Genomic DNA, 7,568 nt, shown 5'->3' with positions numbered 1-7,568 from the left:
GATGTTGGCAGGGGAGCGTCCAGACTATCGCGCTGAGCCGACAAACAGCTGATCAGCTGTTTGTCGGCTCAAAGCGGCAGCCATGTAAATTTAAATGAAGCGGCGATTATTTAAATCGACGCTTCATTTTACTCTGTCGGGTAGCCTAATCTACATGCCTCTGGCGACAGAGGCATGTAGTCTAGACGTACCCTTAGGGAACTCCTCTCTACAACTAGCAAAGAGACAGATCATTTTATTCTCCCCATGCTATGTACTCCATACTTGGAAAAGGATATGCAAGGGAAGTCTATGAGTCCTTGAATAAGCTGTATGCAGTGCAATTCCAGTTAAGGTGGCTCTATTCAAAACCTTTGGAAAAAACTTAGAACAGATTCTAGACTACAATCTTCTGGGGATCTGATTCAAAGCCTCAGAGATAGACTAGGTATACTTGGTCTTGACTCAATGCAGACGGAAAATTAAACTAAATTTCTCGAAGTCCCAAATAAGGTTGTGTCACTGCTGTCAACAAATGCATTTTGGACAAGATGCAAACCTGAGCTCCTGACCACTTGTGGTTATTCAAGATGCCACAACACTTTATTCAAGAGTAAGGAGCGTTAGGTCTGGTGTCTTGGCCAAATTTCAACATGAGTAATTACACTCTGCCAACTTCCTTGCCCATGAGGTTTCAGTTGAATCACACGGTCTTATTTTTTTCTAGAACAGAATAGCTGCCATGTTTCACCCCAGAGATGGATGCATGTCAGTAATGCTTGAACTGATCTCTATGTACACCCAGTCAGTAAAGAATTTTAAGCTTTTTCTAGACAAAAATATTGTTTGTAACTACAGAGGTATTAGTACAAGAATAGCACAATGTCTTACATAAAAAGGACCTGAGTCTGTACTTACATTAGTTTTACTCTCGTATAACGCCATTAATTTCAATGTATTTAATGTTAGTTCTAAAACCCTTATATGTACAGTGTGTATCTGTGTATGTATTTATTTGCCTGCCTTTTTTTCCCCTCTCGTACACACACACTTGCTCACATACACTACACATTAAGTTAGAATGACCTTTCTGATTTAAGAAACAGACTTGGTGGGTGGCAATTTTTAAAGTAGCTTAACACAAAACACACAACAGAACTATAAAAAATCCTCTGGTTACACTGTTTGGCACTTAATGGTTTGGATCCATCCCAAATCCAAGCCACTGAAAAATCCTCCCACTCCAAGGGCTGCACAAGGTGACAAAGCCTCCTCTAAGAAACATAAACTTTACTTGCACTCCTCAGCCTGCCAATTGTTCTCATCTAGTAAATCACAGATTCTGTGAACGTGCTTGGGGACTAGCATGGGGGAGGAGGTGTGAAAAGTTAAACTGTGGTTGGTGAGGCATTCACTGGTCTTGGAGTCAGTGCACTCAATACACAATAGAGCAAGCACCCTTTAAACATTTTGCTCAGCGAGGCAAGAAGCACTAGGAAAAATCATTTTCCAATTAGTCAGCAGGTTTCAGCTTCGTTAGCTTCTAGATCAGATTTGCTACCATTCAAAAATGCATCAAGAGACAAGGCAGGAAGAATTAAATATCTTTACTGGAATCTGAAGTCTGTAAGGAGGTGAAATTAGATTAGCTTCATGGAAATGGGAAGGGTTTACATTACCAGAGGGGCTCTACCTGTCTCGAGGCTTAACAATGAACAACGCCTTTAGCATATGGCATTACAATGGATTAGTGATCAAGTGTGATTAATTCTAATATATCCTCTTTTGAACCTCAGTGGCTTGTTAGGTGAAAAAAAAAATTCTGCTGTCCCCTGTGTGTCAGGTGAAACTCTCCTCTGTGGTGGGACTACCACGTGGAGCTGTTCCTCCATCTGGTGACTTTCTTTTGTGAGACTCAACCAGAAGGTGTTTTAATGAGGGTGTGTTTTTTTCTTTTAGCAGACACCACCTGCCACTGATCTTTCTTTGTAAAACAATGTAATTGAGGGTTGATTTTACAGTATGGCTCAAATCCTAACCTTGGGAATTCATCTAGAACGCAAATCTGGGTGGGACATAGTAATCCTGAAATGCCATTTTGGTTTAGAGTGAAGTGGTTACACAAATTTGTGGTTGGCTAATTGCAACCAGTTATTTGGTAGCTTCCCTCTTTTCAAATGGGTTAATACATGTGTCATCTCAAAATTAAATATCTAAGCTGATGGTGACCATATGGCTCCATTCAGTTCCTTGCATATGCAAGAAACAGCAAAACATATTCAGTTGCTAAGACTGGGAGGTTTGTACTACTAAGGTTTATGTGGTTTTGAGTTCCTCATGCACACACTCAGTCTTATTACATCTGCATTCTAAAATAGTTTTATTAAGTAACTGTAGGAATATACACTGGTTCAGCTAAAATTTGGGGGGGGGGGAACAAATCCAATGGGAATCTTCACTGACATTCAAGAAAATTAATCTGTTTCCCCTACTACACATCTTCATGGCAAGTTCTGTGCCCGGCTGCAGCTGATGCCTAAGGGGGGAACTAAATTCACTGGATACTTCAAATCTTACACAATATGGCACCTCAAGGTGCACATACAATCTGGATTATTTCTCGCAGATACTCCAGAGATAGCAAAAGAGGTGGCAAGAAAACACCATACCTGTTATACTTTGGCAAATCTCCTTTGTAAGGGTTGGATTGTCAACTTGCAGTCAAGACTAAGTAAAGTGCATAGCTGCACCACCCCCAAAGCAGTGTAGAACCACATTGTGACTCTGAGGGTACATCTACACTGAAACACTATTTCGAGATACTGAACTATCCTGAAATAGCTATCCTTTGTCTTCACAGCCAGCCTGTTATTTTGGGCCTGCTATTCCGACGTGTTGGTAAACCTCATTCTACGAGGAGTAAGGGAGGTTTCGGAATAGCACTTTATTTTGAAATTTGGTGCTGTGTAGACAGCGCCAAATGATGAAATAAGCTATTTCAAAAAAGCATCGAAATAAGACATGCAATTTGTGTAGCTCAAATTCTCTATCCTATTTTGAGTTACAATGTTGTGTGACCCTGGAAGTCACAATCTCTCCCCTACATCCTGCTTGGAAGTACCCCAGCACTGATAGCATTTACTTGCCTCTCCCTGTCAAGTCAAAGGCCTAGCCAATGCTTCTCTCAATCTTCCTCTTTGCCCACTTAGGGTACGTCTACACAGTGGCGCTATTTCAGGATAATGGACATTATCCTGAAACAGGGTTCTGTGTGTGCATGCCCGTTATTTCGAAATACATTTGAAAGAATGGGCTTCTTATTCCAACTTCCTGTAAATCTTGTTGCACAAGGATTAACGAAAACGCCGGAATAGTGATTTATTTCAAAATTACCACACAGCACCAAATTTTGAAATAAGCCATTTCCAAAGAAGTTACACAATTTGCGTAGCTCAAATTGCATAGCTTATTTCAAGGTATGTGCTACTGTGTAGACGTACCCCTATTTATGCAATTAAGGGAATTCTGTTCATGTGTGCAGCAGGACCCAAGATTGAGCCTTATGACAGCAGCTATTGAAAAAGGACCATATCAAGAAGAGAGGATGTAGAGCCTCTCTCCAAAGTATGCTTCAAGGAAACAGGCTAAGCAACCTTCCTCAAGAAGATGCACATCATTGGAGTAGAACATGTGGAACATAACCCTCCTTCCTCAAAGAATGCTGCTACCATCAGATAGGTCTCCTACAACAAGGATAAATGCTAGGGAGAAATGGTGGTGAAAGCATAGCACCCTCAAGAAGTCTGAATAAGCTTCACATACATACCTCATGTTTGATATTTAGCTAAACTATCTCTTGAGCAAGGTTGGGCACAAGTGACCAAGTTGAAATCCTGAGCTGAACAGTTCCCAAACTACTGGTTATTTAAGTTCAGAGTTTTGATTCAACCCTTTTGGAGGTCAGAACCAGCCACAAAGTGTGGATCATGACTTTCCTGAAATCCAAAGGCAGTATTTGGGTCTGAATGTTTGGTTCAGAAGCCCTCTGTGTTTTTTCTTCTTTGCACATTGTTCCATGAGATTTAATTTTTTTTAAATATGAACATCAAACATGATGGACTCATTTTTTAAACTATTTTGTGTATCTGTTACTAGTAAAATTATAAAGTTTATGTTAGAAGCATATGAAATCTCCTGGATATTTGACAAGAACTTCACAGTCACCATCTTACCACAATCTTCTAAAGTAAAGCGATTTTTAAATAATAATGTCCGAAACTGGCCAGTTCATACCTACCTTGTGATATTCCCAGAGTTTGGGTATTGTATTCAATATCTACAGCTGTACAAAAGTTTCATAATGAAACATAGGTAAAACGTGGCTGGTCCCAGGTGTCATTGCCCACTTTGCCTATGGCTTGTGAACCTTTTAATGCCTTGGCCTCATTCCCCAAATGTGTTCAAGCACCTAATTCCCAATGAAATCAACAAAATGTGCACACCTAAATACCTTTTAAGATCTGGGCTTAGGGCTATGTTTCAACTAAATTAAAATCTGGTGGCTTTGGCTGAGTTTTGCTTTCAGATTTTGAGTTTGCTAAACCAGAGAATGACATCAGAATTCAGATGGTACTGAATTTCACACAATACTAGAATAACTTTATTCACAATAATGCCTCAGACCAGAAGACTAACCTACCTCCAAACTCCATTAAACCATGAGAAAACTCTGCAATGGAATACTTGCAGGGTTGTTGGCATTTGTTTTTTTCTATCCTGTTCCTTGAAGATTTGAAACAGAAGTAGCCAGAGTCAGTATGCAGCAGGCGCAGGCCCCATTGGTTAGGGCAGTGAAGCAAAGAGAGGTAGGAGAACCAGGCCCTCCCTACTTCTCAAAGTCCCAGCCCAGGGCCTTAAAAGCAGAGGTGAAGGCCACTGCTCGCTCAGAGGGGAATCCCACCGCAATTCACTGAGCTTCTCAGGACTCAGTCTCTCACCCTGGGCTACTTCCTACCATACTCAGCTGAATTCCCTCCAGTGACCTTCATCCAGCTCTTCTATAGTGCTGGTGTCCTGCTGGCTGGTTTCCAAGGCTGGTCCCTCTGGTGGTTCACCTGCAGGCATTCCAGCAGCACCTCCCAGTCCTCGCCTGGGGCATGGGAGTCTCACTGGCTAGTTCCCAGCTCCTGTCCCTCTGGCAGGTCACCTGTAGGAGCTCCAGCAGTGTCTCCTGTCTCCTCAGTGGCCAGCCCTGACAAAGCCTCTCTCCAGTCTTTTATACCTGGGCTGCAGCTTGAGCATACCCAGCAGGGCCATGGGGATAGGGCTTCTTCAGCCAGGTGAGCCTGTTTAAGCCCAACTTTCTCCATAGGGAGCTGGAACACTCCACACAGCCCTTCAGCTGCCTGCACAGAGACCTGATACAAGCTGGGTTAAAGCCTGCAGTAGCCTTTCAGTACAAGGTGCTCTAGAAATGAGTCATATAAAGCTCTTGGCTCACAGAACTCCACTATACTTTTACCACACAGTGAAATAATTAGCATCACAGGCATCCACATTGCCACCTTCCTTACATGAATGCCATTTACAAGCTTAGTAAGGACAGCTTACAAAATGCAAAGTGCTGTGCTGCAATCCTCAAAGGCTCAGAAGTCAGCCAAATCAAAACTCATTTTTCTCTGCAGCACCTGAAGATACTTTCTCAGGGGCTCTTTACATACCAAATGTTCATGGTTAATCCGCAGGCATGCTGAGAGTGGGTGATTCAAAGAATGGTTGCAAGATTTTCTTTAGGGAGAAGAGGTGAAGTTTCCCCCTTCAACAAACTACAGATGTCTGAGCCATTTCTGTATTAGCTTTAAGTATTTTATATTACCATCCTTCTTTCAGGCAGAGACAAAGGCAAGAAAAATTCAGGCTGAACTGTGACTGTTTCAGAAAGCTGTGACTGAAGACAGAAGGTTAGCATGGAATATATATTACAATCTTATCAGGAGGAGTAATTAATGCTACCAGTAACGTATACTTAGTGGCAGATGCCATTTGTTTCATCCAGCCTTTGAAGATCGGTAGAGAGATCAAGTTATAGGTTGAAACATGGCATGTAAACACTTGATTATGTGTTGCTACTTGGTAGAAAGGAGGAGCTTACCGAATTTAGCTGTTGCTTGTGTTTTTTTAAAAAGTGAAAGGGCCCTTACCAAATCAAAAGCAACTAAATAAATAAATAAATATGGGATCCTCTGGAATCCATGTTATGTTTCACAGCAGGTACATAGCAGGCCTTCCCTTGAGATTCCAGATATTTGAGGCAAACTCATGTCTTATAAAAGGACAACAGTGCATAACTTGCTCCTAAAGTCAGTATATAAAGTTTTCATTTAGAAAGCAGATGAGAACAAACATTACTTTCAATAATGTTAGTTTCGGTGGTATGCTGCCCAAAAGGCAAGAATTTGCATAACTTTAATGCTGGATTTAACTTGAGCTTTCAGTAATAGGAGTGTAGCCAACTATACCATGGAGCAATCCAAATTACTTTCACAAGGCTTTTAATGTGTCATTCATTAAGAGACTCTCCTGGCGTCCAGTGTGGGTGTCCTCTTGCTCTCCCATTGAGCCTGAGGGAATAACAGACATGCCAAGCCACTAAAATAGCCGAGCAATTGAAGCCACTGTGGTCACAGGGCTAATGCCAACACCAACGGCATGTACCAACCAAACTGCAGATGTTAACATTGCTATGTAACTCAGCATGTGGGCCTTTCAGATTAAATTAGCTGAAAAATTAGAAAAGTTTTCATCCTGTACCTTGTGAATGTCTAAACAGGCCCATAATTCACAATCACTCTACTTCATCTTTTAATTTTTATTCTTCTCTGACCCCCACACACACACCTTTTTAGCACACTCATTTTTTACAAGCTCACATAGTGTACAGGACTGTTGTGTTAAGAATAATCTCATAGAATCATAGACCTGGAAGAGCTCTCAGGAGGTCATCAAGTCCAGCCCCCTGCCCAAGACAGGACCAATCCCAACTAAGTCTTGCCAAGCTAAGACTTAAAAACCTTTAGGGATGGAGATTCCATCATCTCCCTAAGTAACCCATTCCACTACTTCACCACCCTCCTAGTGAAATAATTTTTCCTAATATCCAACATAGACCTTCCCCACTGTAACTTGAGACCATTGCTCCTTGCTCTGCCATCCATCACTACTATGAACAGCCTCTCTCCATCCTCTTTAGAACCTCCCTTCAGGAAGATGAAGGCTGCTATCAAATCCCCCCTCACTCTTCTCTTCTTCAGGCTAAACAAACCCAAATCCCTCAGTCTCTCCTCATAGTTCATGTGCTTCTGCCCCCTAATCTTTTTGGATGCCCTCTGCTGGACCCTCTCCAATGCATCCACATCCTTTCTATAGTGGAGGGCCCAGAACTGGACACAATACTCCAGATGTGGCCTCACCAGATCTGAATAAAGGGGAATAATAACTTCTCTAGATCTGCTGGCAATGTACCTCCTAATGCAACCTAATATGCCATTAGCCTTCTTGGCTACAAGGGCACACTGTTGACTCATATCCAG

Source organism: Pelodiscus sinensis, chromosome 6 (assembly GCF_052426305.1).
Source record: "Pelodiscus sinensis isolate ZL-2025 chromosome 6, ASM5242630v1, whole genome shotgun sequence".
Lineage (NCBI taxonomy): Eukaryota > Metazoa > Chordata > Testudines > Trionychidae > Pelodiscus > Pelodiscus sinensis.
This window is presented reverse-complemented; position numbering follows the sequence as displayed.